We start from the raw sequence: 7195 nt of genomic DNA, 5'->3' as shown, positions 1-7195 counted from the left end.
TCTCAACTCTTTGTCACAACTCCGCACAACTGGTGCGCAGAAATCGTGACGGTTCATTCCTTGGTAACGGTGCTAAAAACTTAATATGCACGTTCATAATCTTAGTTCTTTGTCACAACTTCGCACAACTAACCAGCAAGTGCACTGGGTCGTCCAAGTAATAAACCTTACGTGAGTAAGGGTCGATCCCACGGAGATTGTCGGCTTGAAGCAAGCTATGGTCATCTTGCAAATCTCAGTCAGGCAGATTCATATGGTTATGGATATTTGATAATTAAAATATAATTAAAATATAAATAAAACGTAAATTAAAGATAGAGATACCTATGTAATTCATTGGTGAGAGTTTCAGATAAGCGTATGAAGATGCTTGTTCCTCCTGAACCTTTGCTTTCCTATTGTCTTCATCCAATCATTCATACTCCTTTCTATGGCAAGCTGTTTGTTAGGCATCACCGTTGTCAATGGCTACATCCTGTCCTCTCAGTGAAAATGGTCCAATGCGCTGTCACTGTATGGGCTAATCATCTGTCGGTTCTCGATCATACTGGAATAGGATCCATTGATCCTTTTGCGTCTGTCACTACGCCCAGCACTCGCGAGTTTGAAGCTCGTTGCAACCATCCCTTCTCAGATCCTACTCCGAATACCACAGACAAGGTTTAGACTTTACGGATCTCAAGAATGGCCGTCCATGGATTCTAACTTATACCACGAAGACTCTGATTAAGGAATCCTAGAGATATTCATTCAATCTAAGGTAGAACGGAAGTGGTTGTCAGGCACGCGTTCATATGTTGGGAATGATAATGACAGTTACGATCATCACATTCATATTGAAGTGCGAATGAATATCTTAGAATCGGAATAAGGTTGAATGGAATAAAAAAACAATAGTACTTTGTATTAATTCATGAGGAACAACAGAGCTCCACACCTTAATCTATGGTGTGTAGAAACTCTACCGTTGAAAATACATAAGAACAAGGTCTAGGCATGGCCGAGTGGCCAGCCCCCATAAAGGTCTAAGATAACATAAAACTAATCAAAGATAGATCCGAAGATCCCCAGATGAAAATACAATAGTAAAAAGTCCTATTTATACTAAACTAGTTACTAGGGTTTACAGAAATGAGTAAATGATGCAGAAATCTACTTCTGGGGCCCACTTGGTGTGTGCTTGGACTGAGCATTGAGCTTTACACGTGTAGAGGCTTCTCTTGGAGGTGAACGCCAGTTTGTAACCTGTTTCTGACGTTTAACTCCACTTTGCAACCTATTTCTGGCGTTTAACTTCAGAATGCAACATGGAACTGGCGTTGAACGCCAGTTTGCATCATCTAAACGCGGGCAAAGTATGGACTATTATATATTGCTGGAAAGCCCTGGATGTCTACTTTCCAAAGCAATTAAGAGCGCGCCATTTGGTGTTCTATAGCTCCAGAAAATCCACTTTGAGTGCAGGGAGGTCAGAATCCAGCAGCATCTGTAGTCCTTCTTCAGCCTCTGAATATGATTTTTGCTCAAGTCCCTCAATTTCAGCCAGAAAATACCTGAAATCACAGAAAAACACACAAACTCATAGTAAAGTCCAGAAATATGATTTTTTATTAAAAACTAATAAAAATATACTAAAAACTAACTAAATCATACTAAAAACTATGTAAAAACAATGCCAAAAAGCGTATAAATTATCCGCTCATCACAACATCAAACTTAAATTGTTGCTTGTCCCCAAACAACTGAAAATCAAATAGGATAAAAAGAAGAGAATATACTATAAATTCCAAAATATCAATGAAACTTAGCTCCAATCAGATGAGCAGGACTAGTAGCTTTTTGCATCTTGAATAGTTTTGGCATCTCACTTTATCCATTGAAGTTCAGAATGATTGGCATCTATAGGAACTTAGAATTCAGATAGTGTTATTGATTCTCCTAGTTCAGTATGTTGATTCTTGAACACAGCTACTTTATGAGTCTTGGCCGTGGCCCTAAGCACTTTGTTTTCCAGTATTACCACCGGATACATAAATGCCACAAACACATAACTGGGTGAACCTTTTCAGATTGTGACTCAGCTTTGCTAAAGTCCCCAATTAGAGGTGTCCAGGGTTCTTAAGCACATTCTTATTTTTGCTTTGGACCTTGACTTTAACCGCTCAGTCTCAAGTTTTCACTTGACACCTTCACGCTACAAGCACATGGTTAGGGACAGCTTGGTTTAGCCGCTTAGGCCAGGATTTTATTCCTTTAGGCCCTCCTATCCACTGATGCTAAAAGCCTTGGATCCTTTTTATTACCCTTGCCTTTTGGTTTTAAGGGCTATTGGCTTTTTGCTCTTGCCTTTTGGTTTAAAGAGCTTTTGGCTTTTTTTGCTTGCTTTTTCTTTTTCTATTTTTTTCGCTATTTTCTTTTTTTTCTCTTTTTTTTTTCTGCAAGCTTTTGTATTCACTGCTTTTTCTTGCTTCAAGAATCACTTTTATGATTTTTCAGATTATCAAATAACATGTCTCCTTTTTCATCATTCTTTCAAGAGCCAACATCTTTAACATTCATAAACAACAATTTCAAAAGACATATGCACTGTTTAAGCATTCATTCAAAAAACAAAAAGTATTGTCACCACATCAAAATAATTAAACTAGTTTCAAGGATGAATTCGAAACCCTGTACTTCTTGTTCTTTTGTTTTTAGAACATTTTTCCTTTAAGAGAGGTGATGGATTCATACGATATTTATAGCTTTAATACATGGACACTTAAATACTAATGATCATGTAATAAGACACAAACATAAACATAAAGCATAATAAATGAAAAATAGGAAAATAAGAACAAGGAGATTAAGGAACGGGTCCACCTTAGTGAGGGTGGCGTCTTCCTCTTCTTGAAGAACCAATGGTGCTTTTGAGCTCCTCTATGTCTCTTCCTTGTCTTTGTTGCTCCTCCCTCATAACTCTTTGATCTTCTCTAATCTTATGGAGGATGATGGAGTGCTCTTGGTGCTCCACCCTTAGTTGTCCCATGTTGGAACTTAATTCTCCTAGGGAGGTGTTGATTTGCTCCCAATAGTTTTGTGGAGGAAAGTGCATCCCTTGAGGCATCTCAGGGATTTCATGGTGGGGAATTTCCTCATGCTCTTGTTGAGGTCGATGATCTCTTATTTGCTCCATCCTTTTCTTTGTGATGGGCTTATCCTCTTCAATGAGGATGTCTCCCTTTATGTCAATTCTAGCCGAATTGCAGAGGTGGCATATGAGGTGAGGAAAGGCTAACCTTGCCCAAGTGGAGGACTTGTCAGCCACCTTGTAAAGTTCTTGAGGTATAATCTCATGAACTTCCACCTCCTCTCCAATCATGATACTATGGATCATGATGGCTCGGTCTATAGTAACTTTAGACCGGTTACTAGTAGGAATGATTGAGCATTGAATGAACTCTAGCCATCCCCTAGCCACTGGTTTGAGGTCATGCCTTCTTAATTGAACTGGCTTGCCTCTTGAGTCAATTTTCCATTGAGCTCCTTCCTCACATATGTCTATGAGAACTTGGTCCAACCTTTGATCAAAGTTGACCCTTCTTGTGTAGGGACGTGCGTTCTCTTCCATCATTGGCAAGTTGAACGCTAGCGTTACATTTTCCGGACTGAAGTCTAAGTATTTCCCCCGAACCATGGTGAGCCAATGCTTTGGATTTGGGTTCACACTTTGATCATGGTTCCTAGTGATCCATGCGTTTGCATAGAACTCTTGGACCATTAAGATCCCGACTTGTTGAATGGGGTTGGTGAGAACTTCCCAACCTCTTCTTCGGATCTCATGTCGGATCTCCGGATACTCATTCTTTTTGAGCTTGAAAGGAACCTCAGGGATCACTTTCTTCTTAGCCACAACTTCATAGAAGTGGTCTTGATGGACCTTTGAGATGAATCTCTCCATCTCCCATGACTCAGAAGTGGAAGAAATTGCCTCCCTTTTCCTCTTTCTAGAGGTTTCTCTGGCCTTAGGTGCCATAAATGGTTATGGAAAAATAAAAAGCTATACTTTTACCACACCAAAATTAAAATGTTTGCTCGTTCCCGAGCAAAAGAAGAAAGAAAGAAGGAGAAGAAGAAAAAGAATGGAGGAGAGAGGGGAGAGGTGTGTATTCGGCCAAGGGAAGAAGAAAGGGTTGAGTTGTGTGAAAATGAAGAAGGAATGAGGGGTTTATATAGGGGTGGGATGGGATTTAGGGTTCGGCCATTAGGGTTGGATTTGGGAGGAAAAATAGTTTGAATTTTGAAGGTAGGTGGGGTTTATGGGGAAGAGAGGATGGATGTGAGTGGTGAAGAGGTGATGGGAAGGAGTGATTGAGGTGATTGGTGAAGGGTATTTGGGGAAGAGAGTTATGAAAAGGTGTGAAGAGGAGAGAAGAAAATGTGGGGATCCTGTGGGGTCAAGGACTTAACATCCCTGCTCCAATTAGGCGTGTAAAATGCCCATGCTGTGCAATCCTGGTGTTTAACGCCAGATTGCTGCTTGTTGCTGGCGTTAAACGCCTAAATGTAGCCTGTTTCTGGAGTTTAACGCCAGGCAAATGCTTGTTTCTAGCGTTAAACGCCAGACAGATACTTGTTTCTGGCATTTAAACGCCAGACTGCTCTCCTCCAGGGTGTGCTATTTTTAATGCTATTTTTCATTCTATTTTTTGATTTTTCAGTAGTTTTTGTGACTCCACATGATCATCAACCTAATAAAACACGAAATAACACAAGGAAAATAAATAGATATAATTAAATAACATTGGGTTGCCTCCCAACAAGCGCTTCTTTAACGTCAATAGCTTGACAGTGAGCTCTCATGGAGCCTCACAGATGTTCAGAGCATTGTTGGGACCTCCCAACACCAAACTTAGAGTTTGACTGTGGGGGTTCAACACCAAACTTAGAGTTTGGTTGTGGTCTCCCAACACCAAACTTAGAGTTTGATTGTGGGGGCTTTGGTTGACTCTACAGTGAGAGAAGCTTTTCATGCTTTCTCTCCATGGTTACAGAAGGAGATCCTTGAGTTTTAAACACAAGGTTGTCCTCATTTAGTTGAAGGACTAGTTCTCCTCTGTCCACATCAATCACAGCTCTTGCTGTGGCTAGGAAGGGTCTTCCAAGGATGATGGATTCATCCTCTTCCTTCCCAGTGTCTAGGATTATGAAATCAGCAGGGATGTAAAGGCCTTCAACCTTTACTAACACGTCCTCTACTTGTCCATAAGCCTATTTTCTTGAGTTGTCTGCCATCTCTAATGAGATTCTGGCAGCTTGCACCTCAAAGATCCCAAGTTTCTCCATTACAGAGAGTGGCATTAAGTTTATTCCTGACCCCAGGTCACATAGAGCCTTCTCAAAGGTCATGATGCCTATGGTACAGGGTATTAAGAATTTTCCAGGATCCTGTTTCTTTTGAGGTAATTTCTGCCTATCCAATGCATTCAGTTCATTGGTGAGCAAGGGAGGTTCATCTTCCCAAGTCTTATTACCAAATAATTTAGCATTCAGCTTCATGATTGCACCAAGGTACTTAGCAACTTGCTCTTCAGTAATTTCTTCATCCTCTTTAGAGGAAGAATACTCATCAGAGCTCATGAAGGGCAGAAGGAGGTTCAATGGAATCTCTATGGTTTCTAATTGAGCCTCAGATTCCTTTGGTTCCTCAAAGGGGAACTCCTTATTGGTCACTAGATGTCCCAGGAGGTCTTCCTCACTAGGATTCGCGTCCTCCTCCTCCCTTGTATGTTCGGCCATGATGGTTAAATCAATGGCCTTGCACTCTCTCTTTTGGATTTTCTTCTGTATTGCTTGGGAGAGTACTAGGAGGAGTTTCAGTGACTCTTTTACTCAGCTGGCCCACTTGTGCCTCCAAATTTCTAATGGAGGACCTTGTTTCATTCATGAAACTTACAGTGGCCTTAGATAGATCAGAGACTATATTTGCTAAGCTAGATGGATTCTGCTCAGAATTCTCTGTCTGTTGCTGAGTGGATGATGGAAAAGGCTTGCTATTGCTAAACCTGTTTCTTCCACCATTTTTAAAGCCTTGTTGAGGCTTTTGTTGATCCTTCCATGAGAAATTTGGATGATTTCTCCATGAGGGATTATAGGTGTTTCCATAGGGTTCACCCATGTAATTCACCTCTGCTATTGCAGGGTTCTCAGGATCATAAGCTTCATCTTTAGAAGATGCCTCTTTAGTACTGTTGGATGATTCCTTCAATCAATTCAGACTCTGAGAGATCATATTGACTTGCTGAGTCAATATTTTATTCTGAGCCAATATGGCATTCAGAGTATCAATTTCAAGAACTCCCTTCCTCTGAGGCGTCCCATTACTCACAGGATTCCTTTCAGAAGTGTACATGAACTGGTTATTTGCAACCATGTCAATGAGTTCTTGAGCTTCTGCAGGCATTTTCTTTAGGTGAATGGACCACCTGCAGAATGGTCCAATGACATCTTTGATAATTCAGACAGACCATCATAGAATATATCCAGGATGGTCCATTCTGAAAGCATGTCAGAAGGACACTTTTTGGTCAGTTCCTTGTATCTCTCCCAAGCTTCATAGAGGGATTCACCTTCCTTCTGTCTGAAGGTTTGAACATCCACTCTAAGCTTGCTAAGCTTTTGAGGAGGAAAGAACTTGGCTAAGAAAGCCGTGACCAGCTTATCCCAAGAGTTCAGGCTGTCTTTAGGTTGAGAGTCCAACCATATTCTAGCTCTGTCTCTTACAGCAAATGGGAAAAGCATAAGCCTGTAGACCTCAGGATCAACCCCATTGGTCTTAACAGTATCACAGATCTGCAAGAATTTAGTTAAGAATTGAAAGGGATCTTCGGATGGAAGTCCATAAAACTTGCAATTCTATTGCATCAGAGAAACTAATTGAGGTTTCAGCTCAAAATTGTTTACTCCAATGGCAGGGATTGAGATGCTTCTTCCATGTAAATTGGAATTAGGTGCAGTAAAGTCACCAAGCATCTTCCTTGCATTGTTATTATTTTCGGCCATGTCTCCTTCTTTTTCGAAAATTTCTGTCAGATTTTCTCCAGAGAGTTGTGCTTTAGCTTCCCTTAGCTTCCTCTTCAGAGTCCTTTCAGGTTCAGGGTCAGCTTCAACAAGAATGTTCTTATCCTTGTTCCTACTCATATGAAAAAGAAGAAAA

General features: G+C 40.7%; 1 non-coding gene across 1 annotated transcript; it reads left to right on the top strand.

Annotated features, from left to right (window-relative positions):
• The first annotated feature begins 6540 nt into the window (after positions 1-6540).
• Positions 6541-6648, top strand: LOC112725778 (small nucleolar RNA R71). The gene has a single exon (XR_003164861.1). It is a non-coding gene; the product is annotated as a small nucleolar RNA R71 (small nucleolar RNA).
• Positions 6649-7195: the final 547 nt, after the last annotated feature.

This window comes from Arachis hypogaea, chromosome 11 (genome assembly GCF_003086295.3).
Source record: "Arachis hypogaea cultivar Tifrunner chromosome 11, arahy.Tifrunner.gnm2.J5K5, whole genome shotgun sequence".
Lineage (NCBI taxonomy): Eukaryota > Viridiplantae > Streptophyta > Magnoliopsida > Fabales > Fabaceae > Arachis > Arachis hypogaea.
Note: the sequence above shows the minus strand (reverse complement) of the source record. Positions and strands in the feature narration are given on the sequence as shown.